Source organism: Panicum virgatum, chromosome 1N (assembly GCF_016808335.1).
Source record: "Panicum virgatum strain AP13 chromosome 1N, P.virgatum_v5, whole genome shotgun sequence".
Lineage (NCBI taxonomy): Eukaryota > Viridiplantae > Streptophyta > Magnoliopsida > Poales > Poaceae > Panicum > Panicum virgatum.
This window is the reverse complement of record NC_053145.1, coordinates 53,043,352-53,061,946: the sequence shown is the minus strand read 5'-3', so window position 1 is coordinate 53,061,946 and position 18,595 is coordinate 53,043,352. Positions and strand designations below refer to the sequence as shown.

Sequence of the window (18,595 nt, the reverse complement as noted above, 5' to 3'; positions counted from 1 at the left end):
GCAGAAGGGAGCAAGGGACCGCCGGAGAAGGCGCGGCCGCACACCCTACCGCTAGGGAGGTGGCGGCGCACCAAGCCACGCCCCGACCAGACGGGGCAGAATGCGGAGGGATGCCCCGGCAAGGTGGAGCAGCGTAGCGCCCGACGGGCCAGCCACCGCCACCAGCTGCCACCAGGGGCAAATCCCTACGACGTCCACGAGGGAGAGGGGCCGGAGGGCACCCCGGCGAGTGGGAGGGGGGCACCGATGGCCGAGCCCCGCGACGCCACCAAACGGAACCGAAGACCGCGTCGGCGGCGCCACCAGCGGCCGCAAGGAGGGCCACCAGTGCCCGCGCCCGCAAGCCCCAGCAGCGCCGCCGCGACGACGAGGGGGAGGGGGGCACCATCGGCCACAGGCCGGTCGCAGGCCGCGGGCCCCAACGAGGGAGGGCCGACCCCCGTCCAGCCCTGCCGCAGGGGCCTAGATCCATCCCGGGGATGCCCAGATTCGGCGAAGGGGACACCGGATCCGGTCCCCGGCGGCCTGCGGCGGCGCACGGCCGGGTTCGAGAATCCGAGGGAAAAGAGTGAGGGAGGGAGGGAGGAAAAGGGAGAGGGAAGGCAAGCCGAGCTGACTTCAGCGGCGGCCACCGGAGGCGGCCTTGGGGAGGGAGCGAGAGGGGCGTGGCGTCGCCCCCCCGAGTCGCCAGAGACGACGACGCGGGGGCGGGGGGGGGGGGAGGGCAGCTAACACATTGGTATAGACATGATAGATGTTGTACATAACCTAGGTACGGATGGCCGTCGTGAGCAGAGCAAGGTTAATTTCGATCGCTAGCTGTGTGTAAGCTAGCTAGGTCGCTTTAAGAGCAAATATAGTGGAGGGCGCGGAGCGGGCTGAATCACCGCTAGCAAAGAGAGAAAAGGAAAGAGAATGCCGCGCGGGCGTCTCGCGAAACGCCGGCCGAAAGCGGGCGAACTGCGATCCCATTCGCTGCATGCGCTGCAGAGCTCCCTTCGCCTGCCCCGCATGCGGCTGCTGCGCAGCTCCCGATGCTGCTACCAGCCACGCTGGAGTTTTATTTCGCCGGCGAGCGGGCGGAATCATTGCCCTTGCTCTAATTCGTCTTTCTCGCAGAGTGCCGGAGTCGACCTGGATTGGAATCTCAATCTGACCCCATCTGCTCCAACACCGGCGCCACTGTCAACTCATTTCTGAATCCCGATCTGGCGGCCTGCCTGCAGTCTGATCGATTCATCTGATCATAATGAATAGAAGCTCCCCTTATTATAATTATCTGTAGCTTCTACCCTCTGCTGCACCCTGTCTAATTGTCTAATTGCCGTGTTTGGTTTGGGGTGTAAAAATTTTCGCGAAATTTTTTTGGTCCTTTGACCACTAATTTAGAGTATTAAATAAAGTCTAATTACAAAACTACATCTACAACCCCCATGTAAATCGCGAGACGAATCTAATAAGCCATTTGACCGCTTGATTAGAGGATGGTTACTGTAGCATCACTGTAGTAAATGATCAATTAATTACTGTAATTAGATTCGTCTCGAAAAGTTACACTCATTTCTGAAAAGGTTTTGCAAATAGATTTCATTTAGTACTCCGTACATACGAGATTCTCTTCTAATAAACATGTGCGTAAAAATTACTGTAGAAACCAAACACCGCCAGAGATGTATCGAGCTTAAGCTAGGAATGGCTCCAGGCTCCTGCATCCGGGCGTAGGTTGCAGGCTTGCAGCTAAGTTGACCTTGCGATCTAGCCGATCGTACGGCTACTGCATATGCACGCGTGGCCACACCTTGCTCTTCTGGATCCCTATCCTATACTTGCCGATCGTAAACTACTACCGCAATCTTTGTTTTGTTTACTCGATTAGCCCTGTGCCTGAGGCCTTGCGCCGTTGCTGCCGCGTTCTGCCGACTTCTGAGCGAGAGGGCACCGGGCAAGCAGCCGCGCGCGCATAGCTTGTTGCAGCCAGCTGCCACCCTACGCCGTTTCGGTCAGCCGGTCTCAGCTAGCACCGACTCCAAGCCAAGGAACTGCATCATGCTCATATGCATATGCTTGCTGCAGGTTCCTAACCGCACAACTAGTATGGGTTGATCTGGTTCCAAATCGACACACTAATGCCGGTAGTAGTTTTTCAAGTCGTCAGAGAGATCACAACTACAGGCGCCAAGAGGCGCGCAGACCCTTTAAATGTTAAATGGGGGTTTCTTTTATTTTTAGAAGTTTTTAAATTTATTTCAACTCCAACAATAGATCTCAATTCCAATATATAATAGAGGACTCCTTAGATACCCCTAGAAATGGAGGGTGGAGAAGAGATTTTGGAGGCCTCCCCAAAATAGAGGGTGAAGTAAAAGGTCTGCTGGAGTCCAATATTTTTGTTTAGCCCTCTAAACTTGGAATATGGGGCTATTTAGATAGTCTGCTGGAGTTGCTCTTAGAGCATCTCCAGCCGGGCCTGCAATAAATAAGGGCTCAATTTGAGGCCCAACTCCAGCCGGGCCTGCAACTGAAGCCCCTATTCACGTGTGACTCATCTGTCAGTTCGACCGCCGCCGTCGCGCGTCCACTCGTCGCCGTCGCCCACTCTCTGCGGAATCGGCCCGCCCCCGACCGCCTTGCCCGCCCATCTTGCTGCTGCGCATCTCCATTCCTTTTCCTCCCGATGCATCCCTCTCCTTCTCGCATCTCTCTCGGTCTACACATCAGGATCTCAATTTTTCTCTCCATCTCTCTCCTTCTCCCCTCGATTCCTCTCTCTTGGCTCCATGCTCGAGCTCGACGCGCTGCCTGGGCGAGGCCCCCGAGGCTCCATGGGCGAGCTCAGGTGGCCCTTGGGACAGGCCTGCGGGGCTCCATTCTCGAGCTCCCACTCGCTGCCTGGGCGAGGCCAAGGCTCCAGGGCCGAGCTGAGGTGCTCTCTCTGGTGCGGAGGCCCGCAGCATGGCGCGAGCGTGGGTGAGCTCAAGTGCTCCCTCGCCTAGTCGCTGTCCTCGGCGGCCTCGGTCCGCAGCGGCGGCACGCCGGAGCAGGAGCGGTGCTACTGGCCCAGTCTGGGCGGCGGCGACACGCAGGAGCAGGGGTGGAGCTGCCGGTCTGCGGCGGCGGCAGTGGCGGCACCGCCTTTGTCTCCTCTTCCCAGCACATGTTTGATGAACTCTGCAGCTGTGGGTAGAACAGAGAAATCAAGAACATTCAGTGCCCATTTGTTTGGATCAAAAAGTGTTTTTTAGTGTGCTGCCAAGGCTGTACAGGATTGTGAGTTTTGCTTTAGAATGAGAGAAAAAAGAACATTCAGCAGCTATGAGTTTTACTTTGGATTGTGAGCCTTCTGGGCTCATTTCTATTTGCACACTGTATTTCAACTATCAAGAATCAAATAGCTCACAGATTGTAAAGCATAGCACAATATTTGAACTTTCAGTGGTTTGATTCTGAAAAACAAATGAAGTGTTCATGTTATTCTGGAAAATGAAATGGCACAAATGAACTGCAATGCTATCAGCATTCTGTTCCATTCTGTCAAGTGTTTATTTGAGACTTGAGTGCAGAGAATATACTTCAATGAAGTGTTCCATTCTGGCAACTACACTGCAATGAAGCTGACAGAACACATGATCAGAGCACATGCCGCGTCCATTTTCAGAAATGGACATGCTGTATTGGACTAGCACTGTTTCTCTTTGTGACTGATTTCTGCCAACTGATTTCTCATTGTGACTGCTCAAGCATATTCAGAGAGATAGCATGAAGCATTTTCAGGTAAACTGAATCAGATAATGTGCATTGTTGTCTTCAGGTAAGCTGGTTTCAGGTAATGTGCATTTTCAGGTAAGCTGCATCTCTGTTTCTGAAAGTCCATTAGGCCCTGTTTAGTTCCCACCCCATAAATCTCGTAAACGCAAAAAACCGTCACATCAAATATTTCGACACACGCATGGAGTACTAAATGAAGTCTATTTACAAAACTTTTTGCATAGATGGGCTGTAAATCGCGAGACGAATCTAATGAGCCTACTTAACCAATGATTTGCAACAGTGATGCTACAGTAACCATCCGCTAGTTATTGATTAATCATGGATTAATTAGCATCATTAGATTCGTCTCGCGATTTACAACCCATCTGTGCAAAAGTTTGGTAAATAGACTTCATTTAGTACTTCAAATTAGTAAGATTCCAACGCAAAGATTTTTTGCGCTGGAACTAAACAGGGCCTTAGTTCAACAGACAGAACAAAGTTCATTTTCTGCAGGCCTTTTCTATCTGCATGTGCAGATGCAGTGCTACAGCAGCTCTCGCTCAAAAGGGATTGGCTTCTATATTCCTGTGGAGTGTGCAAACTGTTAGTGTTCCAACTGAAAAAAACAGAATATGGTTCAGACAACTGAAAAGTTCCATTTGTTAACAGTATATGAAAATAGAATAGAATCCTGGTGAATTGTGATATTTATATCTGGTGATTTGTTTCCTATTTATAAGTTAGTCATATATGTTCTCTGCTGTAAGTGTAAGTGTTAGTCATAATAAACTAAATGTTCTCTAAATTATTGGCAGGTTCACTATTTTCGGCCTGTTACTTCTGATACTTACAATGCTTTACATCACTAACAGAACAATGTGGGCACCAACACTGTAACAGTTCAACATATCAGCCAGCCATGCTCAGTTCAGTTAACAATCTGAACTAGCACTGTTTCTTGCCCAAGTGTTGCCATTCTATTAATTGATTTAGTACAACAACCAATTCAGAATAATGACCATTCTGTTAATTGACAGAAGTCCAACAACCAACCCTCTGAATGACCAGCATCAGCATGCTACACAAGGAATATTGCTCTGAACAATGCAGAGGTTAAATTTACACAAAAGAAACATCACAGTAGAACTGTGCACAAATGCATTCCCGAAAAGCACACAACTGAATATTGCTTGAACCCATTTGAACATTCAGTAGTGAATAACATTCAGTTCAGACTTCATAATAATACACTAGAGAATTTTTCAACAAAATTCAGTCTCAGATGGCCATAAACAGTAGAGCAGTATCCATTACCAATATATAAACTCTAAAGACCAAACTAGAGAATTTTTTGCATCATGATGTCCCTGTGGCCGGCCCCGGTGATGAAAGGCGCCAGCGGCGGCTGCGGCAGCGCCGCCGCCGCCGCCGAAAGGTCGTGTCCCTCCCCCTGGAGGCGCGCGATGGCGTCCATGACGGCCTGGATGCGTTGCTCCACCACCAAGCCGAGGGTGACGACCTCCTCCACGGAGAAGCCCACGAGGCCTTGCGCTCCCGGTTCTCGTGCTGCGTCTTGCGCAGCTGATCCTTGAGCTTGTCGTTGCTCTGTGTGAGGAATCCCTTCATGTCCTGCTTCTTCTTGAACTGGTCCAGCTCCGACACGGCCTTGAAGCGGGCGGCGATGCGCTCCGCCTCACCGGGGCCACCCGACCACACCTCCGGCCGCGCCTCGCCCTCACCGTCGTAGACCACAAAGAGGACGTCGATGTCGCACAGCGTAGCCAGCTTGCTCGCCTTCTTCATCAAGCCCTTGCAGCGCTTCTTCAAGGTCGCGCGGCGGGTCGAGTCGTTGGTGATCCACTGCAGGGCCACCTTCTTGCGAGCCGGTCCTCGTGGGGCACAAGCGTCGTGCTCCGCGCGCGGAGTGGGGGCGGCCCCCGGGCGGCAGAGTTCGACGCGCCGGGCTGCCGGCCAGGGAAAGGGCGGCGACCTGGGAGCGGCCGGCGAGACGGGCGCCCGTGCTTCGCGTGGGTTTCCGGCCGCCGTGCGCGGGCTACCCCCGGCCCCGTGTCCTGGCGCGCGCCCAGTGTCGTGCCCCTCCTGGGAGGCGGGGTGGCTGCCGGCGCGCCGGCAGCGCGGGGCGGGGAGGCGTCGGGGCGAGAGGCAGGCGTGCCGGGCCGATCAGCCGATGGGAGGGCGGATCAGGCCCTCCTTGCTAGGTTCTTTACTTTGTAGTTTGAGAGCTCTTCTAAAATACCTAGGAGTCAATTTAGAAATTTTGTTGGAGTTAACATTTCTTTAAAACTCCTAAAAAATAGAGTAGGGACCCAAATAGGAAGTGGGCTGGAGATGCTTTTAGAGCAACTCCAGTCCAAGCCCCTATTTGAGCTCCTACTCTAAATTTTGAGAGTTTAGCTCCTACTCTAAATTTTGAGAGTTTAGGATGAAAACAAACTCCAACAGACTCTCTAAATAGGCTCTTATTCTTCATACCCTCTCAAATTATAGTCTCAAGCCCCAAGGATAGGATGGGCACCGAAGAAGCCGGAGCAGGTGAGGCCGACGCGGAGGGCGCCCACCGCCATGAGCCACCACCCCAGCGCCGGCATGCCGCTGCTACTACTCTTCTTCCCCGCGGCGGCGGCGGCCATGCCTTGCACGTCACAACTGTAGGGAAACGGGTGGGCTACGCTAGCATCACTACTGCATATACCCAAGATACTTGCGAGTAGAAGATCATAGATCATTACCACTAGACGCGCAGCGCAGCGGAAGAAGTCGCGCGTCGATGTAGAGGAAGTAGTCGATCACGTCCCACGAACCGAGCTCCTCGTCCTTGATCCCAATAGCCGATCAGCGCAGCAGTCGCAACAGCGCCTCCACGGAGTCCACACATACGGGGATGAAACGCCGGGCGTCGGTGTGCTAGTACCACACGCACGGCAAGGGCGGCGGCCGAGAGGGGGGGCGGCTAGGGAGGTGGCGGGGCTCATCGGTTGTGTCGCCCCCTAGCCCCTCCCTCGTATATATAGGGCGTACTAATGAGCTTCTATCTCATAGGCCCATTAGTAACCCTAATCCCTCTTGGATCAATATCCTCTTGGGCCTTTAAACCGTATTGTGATGATGGGCTCTTGGGCATATCACCAACAATCTCCCACTTGCACTAGAGACAATCATACAGGCAAGCTTTTCAACATTCCAAACCCCTTAAGTGTGTGACCCGTTAGGTTCATGTGTAGGTGGTCGTGATCGGAAATCATTTCCGAATCACAAGTCAATAGCGGCACCTAGCAAGGCATAGTGACTCATAAATACACATAAAGATCATATCGGCCGAACCTTAGATATACTCATACACCGATCCCTTTGCCACACGATACCAGTCAAGCTCAAGGCGAGATGCGTGCCACCTTTGTGATAGCTTGACCATTCTCTCGATCTAATAGTGGATTCTATTCATAACTAACATTTACTCATCATGATTAACTCTTTAATCACTTTGGCATGGTCATGCACTTTCAAATCTAACTATCTCGAGGGGCCCAGAGATATATCTCCCGTTATCTAGGAGGGGCAAATTCCATCTTGATCCGCTCACATCCCATTCCATGTTTCATGACACACCTGTAAGCTACTTTTGTAACTACCCAGTCACGGAGTAGCGTTTAGCAGCCCCAAGATGCACTACACACAGTGAGAAACAATGGCGATCTCAGGTCTAGGGATCCAGTAGGTATAACACTCAAGAACAACTGATGGCACATACAAAATAACAATCCCAACATTGTCTTGGAGTGGGTCAATCCAACACCATGTTCACCAACATGTGTCCACATCATTAATCCGATATCTCCATATCCATGATCCGTGAAACATGATCATCAATTAATGCATGTGCTAGTCTCAACGTCGTTGTTGTCCCACATAACGACATAAACTAGGGATAATATAGAATCATATCATTGTCAACAAAGAGTTTCACGAACAAGTCACATACTTGATAATCAATGTAAAATAATCATCCATGGAACAAATAACAATTATTCATCATTACATAAACATACTCATGACACAAAAAATCTCCCACGCACACTAGAATTACTGATGTAAGTATCTAATACCCATAGATCTCATGTGCGCCTCATGCTTTGATTGTGGGTGAGGCTTCGTCAACAGATCAGCAACGTTTGAATCCGTGTGCACCTTGCAAACCTTCACATCACCTCTCTCAACAAAGTTACGGATGAGGTGATACTTCCGCAGTATATGTCTGGACTTCTTAGTTATTCTAGGCTCCTTTGCTAGTGCAACGGCACTACTATTATCACAATAGAGGTCCACTGGATTGGACGCACTAGGAACAACACCCAAGTCAGAAACAAACTTTCTGATCCAGCTTCTTTTGCAGCTTCGGAAGCTGCAATATACTCGTCCTGTGTCGTCGAATCAGCCGCCGTATCTTGCTTGGAACTCTTCCAGCTCACTGCCCCACCATTGAGGCAGAAAACAAAACCGGATTGCGATTTGGAGTCATCTTTGTCTGTTTGAAAACTAGCATCGGTGTAACCCTTTACAAGGAGCTCATCCTCGCCTCCAAATATTAGGAACATATCCTTAGTTCTTCTAAAGTACTTAAGGATACTCTTTACAATTGTCCAGTGAGCTTCACCGAAATCTGACTGATACCTGCTCGTTACACTTAGAGCAAAGGAAACATCTGGGCGCGTGCAAAGCATAGCATACATGATCGACCCTATGGCTGAAGCATAAGGAATCGTACTCATCCTCTTTTGTTCATCAGGTGTCGTAGCACACTGACTCTTGCTTAGAGTAATGCCATGTGACATTGGCAAGAAACCTTTCTTGGAATCTTACATATTGAACCGATTCAATATCTTGTCAATGTACGTGTCTTGGCTTAATCCAATTAGCCTTTTTGATCTATCTCTATAGATCCTAATACCCAGAATGTAAGCCGCCTCTCCTAAATCCTTCATCGAAAAACTCTTTTTCAATGAGGTTTTAACGGCTTCAAGCATTGGAATATCATTTCCGATCAGTAATATGTCATCCACATATAGGACCAGAAACACAAGTGCGCTCCCACTAGCATTTTTGTAAACACAAGGCTCATCTTCATTCTTGATGAAGCCAAACCCTTTGACTACTTCATCAAAACGAATATTCCAACTCCGAGACGCTTGCTTCAATCCATAGATGGACCTCTGAAGCTTACATATTTTCCCAGCATTTTTAGGATCAACAAAACCTTCAGGCTGTGTCATATACACATCCTCACTTAGATGTCCATTAAGGAAAGCGGTTTTGACATCCATTTGCCATATCTCATAGTCATAATATGCAGCAATTGCTAGGAGAATCCGAACAGACTTTAGCATTGCGACGGGCGAAAAGGTTTTCTCATAGTCAACACCTTGAATTTGTTGGAAACCTTTCGCCACCAATCGTGTCTTATAGATGTGAACATTTCCATCCATGTCTAATTTTTTCTTAAAAATCCACTTACAGTCGTCAGGTCTTACACTGTCAATTTTATCGACCAAGTTCCAAACTTGATTATCATGCATGGATTTTAACTCGGATTCCATGGCTTCAAGCCATTTGTCGGAGTCGGGTCCCATCATTGCTTCTTTGTAGGTCAAGGGCTGATCATTTTCCATCAATAATACGTGGCGCTCCTCCGTAATAAGGAGGTTGAGCTTGTCAGTAGCGCGACGTGCCCTTATAGACCTTCGTGGGGCTGGTGCCTCAACTACGGGTTGTGCAAAATCTTGCACATCCCGTGGATCTTCAGTGAGTGCTGAAACAGTTTCGGGTGTTTCCTGAATTTCTTCAAGTTGCACCTTGCTCCCACTAAATCTTTTTGAGAGAAACTCCTTTTCTAAGAAAACACCATTGCGAGCGACAAACACTTTGCCTTCCGCCTTATTGTAAAAATAATATCCTTTGGTTTTCCTAGGATACCCCACAAAGAAGCATTTGTCTGACTTTGGAGTGAGCTTATCTGACATCAAACGTTTGACATAAGCCTCACATCCCCAAACTTTGAGAAAAGATAATCCGGGACGTTTCCCAGTCCATATCTCATATGGTGTCTTCTCAACAGACTTACTTGGAACCCTATTCAGTGTGAACGCAGCAGTTTCAAGAGCATAACCCCAAAATGACAATGGAAGATCAGCTTGGCTCATCATGGACCTAACCATGTCCAACAAGGTTCGGTTCCTCCGTTCGGATACCCCGTTCCATTGAGGCGTTCCGGGCGGAGTTAGCTGCAGAATAATTCCACATTGCTTCAAATGATCACCAAATTCAAGGCTCAAATATTCTCCTCCACGATCAGATCGCAGAAATTTAATTGTCTTGCCTAATTGATTTTGTACTTCATTCTGAAATTCTTTGAACTTTTCAAACGATTCAGACTTGTGCCTCATTAAGTAGATATAGTCATATCTACTAAAGTCATCAGTGAAAGTAATGAAGTACTGAAAACCACCTCTGGCTATTGAGCTCATTGGTCCACATACATCGGTATGTACAAGTCCCAACAAGTCACTCGCCCTCTCACTATGACCAGTGAAAGGCGCTTTGGTCATCTTTCCAAGCAAACAAGACTCACATGTGTCAAATGATTCAAAATCAAATGAACTTAACAATCCATCTTTATGGAGCGGTTCAATGCGCTTCTCATTTATATGACCTAAGCGACAATGCCAAATAAAAGTGGGATTCAAATCATTTGGTCTAAGCCTCTTAGTATTAATGTTACAGACAGATTTATCCTCAAGATCAAGAACATATAATCCATTCACCAATGGACAATGAGCATAAAAAATGCCATTGCAAAAAATAGAACAACGTTTGTTCTCTATTACAATCTTAAAATTATTAACTTCTTCCAAACATGAAGAAGAAATAATGTTCTTGCTCAAAGTAGGAATGCAATAACAATTATTTAATTCCAAAACTAATCCGGAGGGTAGAGACAAGTGGTAGGTGCCGACCGCCAACACCGCAACCTTTGCGCCATTGCCGACACGAACGTCCAACTCGCCTCTTGCAAATCTTCTAGTCTCACTTCGACCCTGCTACGATTTGCAAGTGTGAATCATCGATCCAGTATCAAATACCCATGATGCACTGGAAGATAATGCAATATTAATTTCTATAACATTTATACCTGAAGTGGAAGTCTCACTTCCCTTCTTCTTCTTTTCTTCCAAGTACTTCTTGCAGTTCCTAGACCAATGTCCCTTTTCATGACAGTGGAAGCATTCATCCTCAGAAGTAGGGCCCGATTTGGCCTTAGGTGCTGGCTTTAGCTTAGAGCCCGAGGACTCACCACTGTAACTCTTTTCCTTGCCTTTACCTTTGGCATTAGGAGGCGTCCAACGCTTCCTCTTTTTGTTCCCCTTCTGAATCATCATCACATGGTTGGGATTCTTCTTAATGCTCTCCTCTGCTGTCTTTAGCATCCCATACAACTCACTCAATGTTTTATCCAAACCATCAATCTGAAAGTTCATGATAAAATGCTCATAGCTCGCCGGGAGCGACTGGAGAATAACATCAGTAGCCAAGTCTTGGTGAAGTTCAGAACCAAGTCTGTCCAAAGTCTCATTATAACCAATCATTTTGATCACATGAGGACTGACCGGGCTACCTTATGGCAGCTTGCACGCAAACAAGGACTTTGAGATATTGAACCTCTCAGTCCTGGCTTGGTTCTGAAACATCCCACGCAGCCCCTCGATCATGGTGTGAGCATCCACATGCTCATACTGCTTCTGCAGATCAGGGGACATGGTGGCGAGCATTAGACAGCTGACATCAAGTGAGTCATTGCAGTGCTTCTCATAAGCTCTGCGATCAGCAGCAGTTGCATTGTCAGGGAGATCATCAGGATATGGCTGCTCAAGAACATACTCCATTTTCTCTTGCCTGAGAACAATTCTCAGGTTGCGGTACCAATCAATAAAGTTTGTTTCATTCAACTTTTCTTTCTCAAAAACAGAACACAAATTGAAAGCGGAATTGTTACTGGCAAACATGATCTACAACATAAAAGTAAAGCAAGATTTCAGCACTAAGTTTATGTAAAGACTTTCATTAACTAATTTAACAAAAGACAACCTACTATATCAAAGTCATCTTCCCTCTAATGACATATATTGGTTCAAGATCCATAATCACTAAAATCCTAGTGAGCTTTAGCATCACAGCTAGAAAAGTAGTGATACAGGTAAACAACAAATTGCTAATCACATCTATATGCGACTCTTGTGTAGCGAAAATGGCCTCTCATGCCATATTTCAATATAATATTTTGGCGATTGATGACACACACAATACTTGGACTAATATGATTGTTAAGATAAACATTCCAAGGCTTTTAGGTTCAAGTGATGACAAAGAGAAGATAGGCGTAGCTAGACCCAAAGGGCCGCCCCTACGGGGGTCTCAGGGCAGCGCCCTGAAAGCTCTTCGGTCCAAGGGACAAGAATTGAGGCATTTTGCTATCACCGGTTCAACCGGCGTAGGGCAAAATGAATTCACCGGTGCAATCACAGAGAATGTCTGCGGGCTAGGGTTTTACACCGGATTAACCGGCGTTGAAGAAAATGTATACGTTGGTGCATTGGCAGATGAAGACCGATGAAATTACATACACCGGTTGAACCGACGATGCATCGGTCAATTGCATCGGTTCAGTTGTCCAGAGAGGTGGTTTTTGGAGGAACGTGAAGAAGTTACACTCACCGGTTAAACCGACGCTAATGTTACATACACCGGTTGATTACATCGGTTAAACCGGCGATACACCGGTAAATTGCTAACGGCTAGTTTTTCAAGTGACAGTTTACATACACCGGTTGAACCGATGATGGCTTTTGGGGTACGTCGGATTAACCGGCGTTAAGCACATTTCTGGCAGCTTTTCTCCAACGGCTATATTTGATTGTGCTGCCTATATATACCCCCAAGGCCGGGTCATTTGGGTGTGCTGGAGTTCAAGGAAGTATACAAGAGCTAAAGATCTTCTCCAACCACCATAGAGCTTCATTGTACATCATATAGGCTTAAGCACACTTGTGAGAGTGCTTAGTGCTTGTAATAGGAATTAGTTCTTGCGAGAGCTCCCTTGAGAGAAGCCTTGCTGCGGCAAGCAACTTGTGATCCGTCGTGTGACCCTCCGTCTTGGTGTGGAGCGGCAACGACACTTTGTGCGGGGGAAGAGGAGGCCCCTTCCTTGGTGGAGAAGCTCCGTAGTGGATTTCGGCCGGGTGACCGAGAGAGACGGTGGCGGTGCACGAGACTCGGTGTCTTGTGGGCACTTGCCTTTGCTTGCCGGCATCGCCATTGGTGGCGTAGTGCAAGACGGTGATCGGAAGAGCCTCGGTGTCCCGTGGACGTAGGCGTTTGTGCCGAACCACGTTACATGACCGTGTCTACTCGGGAGTTTGCATCCCTCTTGCACTTACCTCTTTACTTGCCGCATTACGTTTCCGTATTTACTCTATCTTGCGTACCTTTACTTTCCTAGTTAGTATGATTAGGATTGGCTAGGTTGCAAGTCTTTTAAGGGTAAGTAGAGAGTAGCATAGATAAACCTTAGTCATAACTAGCATGTATAGGACGTGTTAGGTTTATCTTATGCAAGTAGTTTGAGCCCTAGGTTAAAAAGCGATTAGCGACCCTATTCACCCCCTCCCCCTCTAGGGTCGGACACCCCGGTGATCCTTACATCTTGTTTGTTGGGTGGCATCCAAAGCCCCGGCCCCAACCCTATGCCTTAAAGGCCAAAACTGTTTTGATAGTTTTGCTGAGTAAACCAATACTATGCTTGTGAATGTCCGACATCCACCCTATACAAAAGTGATAGCTGAGGGTACTCTACTTTGGTAAACCTACCACACAACGATCAAAATTTATAGGTTCAACTATTGGTAAAAGGCATAAAAAAATCAACCTTTTCTGAGAGAAGGTATTCTATCATGATTAAAACATCCACCATATGTAAAAGCATGAAAGAATAGTATAACAGGAAAATAAACATCACCGGCATATAATCATATTATATTGTGAATAGTATGGCCTCTTGCATTACAATGGACTCCATCGCCATGGCTCTAATGTGACCTCCATTGCTATCCGTCCTGTCTTGTGGTGATCATCATCGCCATCATGATTGAAGCCTCCATGAAAAAATACTAAGCTACTACATCTAATAGCTAGTGAAATAATTACATGAGGATTCAAACATCACAAGTCGACACGCAGGTCGTTATACAATAATGGTGCAATCTCAACCCGGTTGTGTTAACTTGCGACACGCAGGCCGCACAAATCATCACATACATCATCACATGACATTGAGGCCATACCATTCACATCACACCCTGCAAAAATAAATTAGGCGTACGACGTGTTCTACCAAAGTAGCTCTTAGGAAGCCGCTATAGCGAGAAAGCAACGGCGGTCCCGGGGGGTCGAGGGGGGAGCCGCCCCCGCGGGTCTCAGGGCAGCGCCCTGAAAACCTCACGAAATTACACAGATCGCATCTATGGAATCCCTATGAAAATCTCATTAGAGTGATCGCATCACCACAAATCTGAGCCATTCATAATGCCTCAATTTTCACTAGGTCAATCACATTGACCGTGCAAACTTTGCACTTGAGATGACTGCATCTACCCATGACCTCGATCTGTTGGTTCAATCTGCTGACTATACACACAGTTAGTCCCTGATGATGATTCCAGCCGGTAGGGACATGTCGTATGCACAACAGAGAAAGAACACAAACTAATATTTTTGTCACATGCCACGCAATCAACTCGCTCCAGTTTTAATCCCTTATGACCAATTGATCTAATCAAATCGTGCAAAAGTAATAGATCCAATCCACTACAACAACATATCACCTATATGCTAATGATCCAGACCAAAAACTATGCAAGATGGCTCTGGTACCACTGTAGGGAAACGGGTAGGCTACACTACCATCACTACCGCATATACCCAAGATACTTGCGAGTAGAAGATCATAGATCGTTACCACTAGACGCGCAGCGCAGCGAAAGAAGTCGCGCGTCGATGTAGAGGAAGTAGTCGATCACGTCCCACGAACCGAACTCCTCGTCCTTGATCCCAGCAGCCGATCAGCGCAGCAGTCGCAGCAGCACCTCCACGGAGTCCACACGTACGGGGATGAAACGCCGGGCGTCGGTGTGCTAGCATCACACGCACGGCAAGGGCGGCGGCCGAGAGAGGGGGGCGGCGGCTAGGGAGGTGGCGGGGCTCACCGGTTGTGCCGCCCCTCCCTCGTATATATAGGGCGTACTAATGGTCTTCTATCTCATAGGCCCATTAGTAACCCTAATTCCTCTTGAATCAATATCCTCTTGGGCTTTAAACCATATTGTGACGATGGATTCTTAGACATATCACCAACAACAACAACTTGTGTGCACCTACACTGTGCTGTACTGCACGCAGGGGACGTAGAGGATCGGATCGGAGAAGAGGGAGGCCAATAAGCTACTGGATATCGAGCGTGCACCTGTAGCTAGGCCTGGGGTGTGTGTACTTCTACTGCGAGCGCTCGCGTTTCATTGGCTAGCAGCTGGGTCGTCGGATCGGGCATGGTAGCAGGCCCGTTTGATTTGAAGTAGCACACAAATTTTGACTAATAATTAAAAATACTAAATAAAATCAATTTACAAAACTAACTCCACAACCTGCGGTGGGGCTTCGGTGGAAGATGCCGGCAAGAGTCTGGGGGAGCCTCCTTCGGTAGTCGGGGTGGGAGATCAGCGCGCGCCAGCGCGTGGAGACGCACCGGAAGCGGCAGAGGGACCTGTACGGCACGCGCGACAGGATCTCGACGAGGAGGTCGTCTGTGAGCTGCGTCGCGGGGTTCGGCTTCCGCTCCTGCTTGAGCTTCCGCTTCCTCCATCTCCTCTTCTTCGAGCTGGATCCGCCCTCCATCGCCCGCGGGCGGAGGCGAGGAAGGGGCGTCTGCGCTAGCTGCAAACGGAGACAGAGGTTAAAGGCCAGATCCGCAGGAGGGAGGGGGCGGAGGAGGTGGATGAGGGGGGCATGCGCGTACGGCGTACGAGAAGTGCCGCTCGTGACGGCGAGCGGGAGGCAGCTCTCCGATTGGGACGACAAGGACCACCCCACCTCGCCGTAGATGGTGAGGAAGAAGACGCAGGCGGCGTGTGAGGGGGCTGTCAGGACTCGGAGGCCCAAACCCTGTTTCGCTGGGCGTGACTAGAAATTCAATGGGCCAAGCCCAATTCTTATCTCAGCAATTCTTTAGCAATCCTAGAAAATTCAGAGAAGCAAACAAACAAATTTTTTCTGTCAATTTGAATTCTTTGTACTATTTTTAAGGATCCAAAGAACCACCACTTGCCCACAGACGGGTATGCCGCCGAATAGTAGCGCCCCAACCGCGCTGTAAAAAATTGGATGTGGAAAACTGGATTGTAAAAATTGGGAGGGACATGGATACAACGCGACGCTATACGCAAGAGCGTGACATCTCTGCATATGGTAGATCGGACCCACTCCCCTCCTCCTCCCATTCGATCCAGGCGTGCAAAGCTGACACAAAAACGATCCATGCATGCAAGTTGACACAAGTTCAGGTCTCGTTTAGTTGCTCGTGTAAAATTATAAAAATAGAATTTTTACACATTTAAAGTATTATATATATAGACTAATTACAAATCTAATTACATAACTCGTCTGTAAACTACGAGACTAATTTAACGAGCCTAATTAATCCATCACTAGAGCATATATATACTGTAGCAATTTCGTGTCCAATCATAATCTAATTAAATTTGTCTCACAATATACAAACAAACTATGTAATTCATTTTTATTTCATCTAGATTTAATACTCCATGCATGTAAAATTTCTATTTTCATGTGATAGATTTGAAATTTTAAATTTCGCAACTAAACAAGACCTGAATTGCTATAACTGTTGAATGGTGACCGCGGACGTCGAGCTCAGGAGGAGGCGACGGCGGCAACCGCCAAGACAACGCACCGGCGGGCGCGGTGTGCTGTTCGAGGTGCTCGATATGACGAAGATGGCGACCATGCGTAAGACTTGACTCCAACAACTTATACAGTATTCCACAAAAAAAACAACTTATAAAGTATTTTGTCTTTCCTTCTCATGACTCGTCTCCAACAGCAAATGCATCTCGGGCAAAGAGAAGAAAACAGATCCCTCCATCAAATGCATAGAAGGAGAGAGGGACTGCATTTTTTACTCACCCCTCTCCTTCGAAGGAAAAATGCATGCTCATTTGCATCGTCTGTTGGAAGAGGAATTGGTAATGCATACTACAGCTCCGAAATGTATATATGCGTTTATCTTTTCTGTTGAAGTCAGCCTAAAGGGCAGTGGCCGTGTAAATGTTATAATTATTTAAAAACTAGCCTATCAACCCGTGCTCCCGCACGGGCTAATTAAAATTAATATAAGAATGAGATCAATAATTATAATTATGTATCTCATGCTCTTTTTCATCAATTAAATATTCTAAAATATACTCTAATATAAATATTTATCCTTATTTATTCACAAAAGATTTCATTTTGCATCCACCTCGACATGTATTCGATATATATATTTAGTTCTAATTGTTTGTGAATTGGTAGTCTTATCTCTTCCATCATATATAAATACATGGTGACACATCGTGGGTAGTATTTTTATATAAACAATAATATTAGTAATGATAGAAATTATAATTTAGATTTGTATATTGATAATTTAATATTTTATTATAACTATATAATTTAAATTTAGATTTAGGAGTAATTTAATTAACTTCTAATAATGATACAATTTGATAATTTATATATAAATTTAGGGGGCTATTTGTATTATAATGGCATATGTGGGTAATTTAGATGAAGATTAGGGGGTTACTTTAGATTTTTTTTATAATGGCATAGGTGGATAATTTAGATACATGTTTAGGGGATTACTTTAGTCTATCTTCATAATGGCAGAGGTGGGTAATTTATAAAAAAAAATAACAGATCCGATGGCTATTATAATTAGAGTTGTTAGATTCACGGCTAGATGTTTTTTCTGATTTTTGTGAGAATTTATAGGATTTCTCTATTTTTTTAGAGTGCTCACCTAGGATCCTAGGTGGCTTCATGTGGAGACTTCAAAGGAACCTCCAATTAGTAATAACAAGATCATATTTAAGTTACTTGAAGCCTATAAAATGCGGCAAAATATTTAATCCCACAATTAGTATTTAACTAGTCTATCAACCCATGCTCCCGCACGGACTAATTAGAATTAATATAAAAATAAGATCAATAATTATAATTATATATCTCACACCCTTTTCATCTATTAAATATTCTAACACATACTCTAAAATATATATATATATATTCATTATTTAGTTACAATAGATTTCATTTTGTGCACCTCCATATGTATTCAATATATGTTTAGTTGAACTATTTGTTTGTGAATTAGTATTTTTATCTCTTGCATCGTACATAAATATATAGTGACATATATCGTTGGTAGTATTTTTATATAAATAATAATATAAATAACATATTAATAATGATAGAAATAGTAATTTTAGAATTTTATATTGGTGCACTTAAATATATTATTATAAATATTTAATTTAGATTCAAATTTATGAGTAATTTAACTTGTAATAATAATGACATAATTGGATAATTTATATGCAAATTTAGGGAGTATTGGTATTATTTTTTATAATGGCATAGGTGGGTAATTTACACAAAAAATAGG

At 46.2% G+C, this 18,595-nt stretch overlaps 1 long non-coding RNA gene and 1 pseudogene across 1 annotated transcript; both read right to left on the bottom strand.

Annotated features, from left to right (window-relative positions):
• Positions 1–5,089: 5,089 nt before the first annotated feature.
• On the bottom strand, positions 5,090–6,401 carry LOC120653662 (annotated as a pseudogene).
• A 9,045-nt stretch (positions 6,402–15,446) lies between these two features.
• Positions 15,447–16,116, bottom strand: LOC120654173. The gene is made up of 2 exons (XR_005667012.1): positions 15,887–16,116; positions 15,447–15,804 (listed from the first exon to the last, which is right to left on the bottom strand). It is a non-coding gene; the product is annotated as an uncharacterized LOC120654173 (long non-coding RNA).
• Between the last annotated feature and the right edge of the window lie 2,479 nt (positions 16,117–18,595).